Below are 1576 nucleotides of genomic sequence, written 5' to 3'. Positions count from 1 at the left end.
TGTCGGTGGAAGGGATGGCACTGGGAGCCCAGCCTGGAGCCCAGCAGCAAACCATACCTGTGCATTGAATGGAAGCCTGGCCACTGGTGGGCTTCTGCAGAACTCCCCTGCAGTGCCTGGCTCAGGTCAAGGCAGGTTCTGGGGCTGCAGAAATCTCTGTGCACGCTGTGCTTTGTGCCTAGCCTGAAGCCACATGCCCTAAGCAGCTCCTAATGTTGCTATTCTGGCCGTGGCAGAGGCCACCCCACATCCAGGCTGGGCACAGCACTGTGCAGCTAATCCTTCATCACCCCATGCCTCGGTTTCCCTTACTCTACAAACTCAAGTCACTATGGGGTGTGAGGGGTGCTGAATGGGGAACAGCAAACCCCTGCAGCCACGGGCCCTGGTTTTCCATTATCACCTCGTGGGGTTATTTCTATGTCCCCAGGACATGACCACAGGAGCGAGGAGCCAAGAGGTGGCTTGGCATCAAAGCCCTTTGCCTTGGGGAAGGTGTGTGCTGGTCCTGTCATTGACAGCAGCATCTCCCGGGCTGATGCCGGCAGGAAGGGGATGGGGTACAATAAAGCATCCAGCGCTGCTTTGCTTTTTGAATGCACCAAAGCAAAGGCCAAGAGGAGCAGAGTGCTTGGTGGGCAGGCATGGGTGTCCTTCACCAACATGGGTAGAAACCTCACTACGCTTTGGATGCCGGCAACTAAAACAGCTTTTCCCTGAGCCTATGGCATGTCTGTGGGTCTGGGTGGCCCCGCTGGGTCCCTTTCCCATCTTGGTGCTCCATCCCATGGTGCTCCAGACTGTGACGACCACGTTGTACCCAGTAAAATGGTGTGGAGAAACCCAGCACCATCTCTGCTGAGAGATTCTGAATCTGGCCTAGCCATGGACCAAGCTCATGGGAGCAGGACCTGGGAGTTACTGTTGGGCAGAGCTTGCCAAAGCAGAGCCCATCCATGCAGCGAGGCAGAGCAGGGGGCTTGAGCCTGCCCTGGAGGCTGCCCACCGGTCACTGCAGCTCAGGGGAGCATCAGGGCCCTCTGACAAAACAGCTTCATGCGTGTAACTAGAAAAGTCAGTCCTGGTGCTTGTGATGGTTGGTGTTAAATGGGCAGTGGCTGCCGTGCCGCAGGAACAAGCCAAGCCCGTTGAGAAGATGACAGTGGGGTAGCAGAGACCAAGCCCAGAGGTCCTGGGCAGTCTGTCCAGGGAGAGGCTGAACTGGAGCTGAGCAGGAGGTTGGGATGCTCCAGCTCGGAAAGCCAGCGGCCACACACATCCCGCCAGGCAGCGGCTCCCCTGACAGGGTGTGGGGAAGAAGCAGGAGGGAATGCTCAGGTGCAGGAGGGAATGGGGAAGCTCCCATCCCTCTGCTCCCCACCAAGCAGGCAGCACGGGCAGGCTGGGAGAGCTGCGCTGCCTTCCCGAGCTGGAGTCTCTGCCTTTGTACTCGCCTGACAATACAGGAATAAAAATAACCAGGCTGCACTTGCAGAGAGATAAAAGCGAGGTTTGCCTTTTGTGTCTCTCCGGGCAGTGGGACAGCAGCACCAATGGAGCTGTGTGGACATGACAC

This window comes from Psittacula echo (assembly GCF_963264785.1).
Source record: "Psittacula echo genome assembly, chromosome: 12".
NCBI classification, from domain to species: Eukaryota; Metazoa; Chordata; class Aves; order Psittaciformes; family Psittacidae; genus Psittacula; species Psittacula echo.
This window is presented reverse-complemented; position numbering follows the sequence as displayed.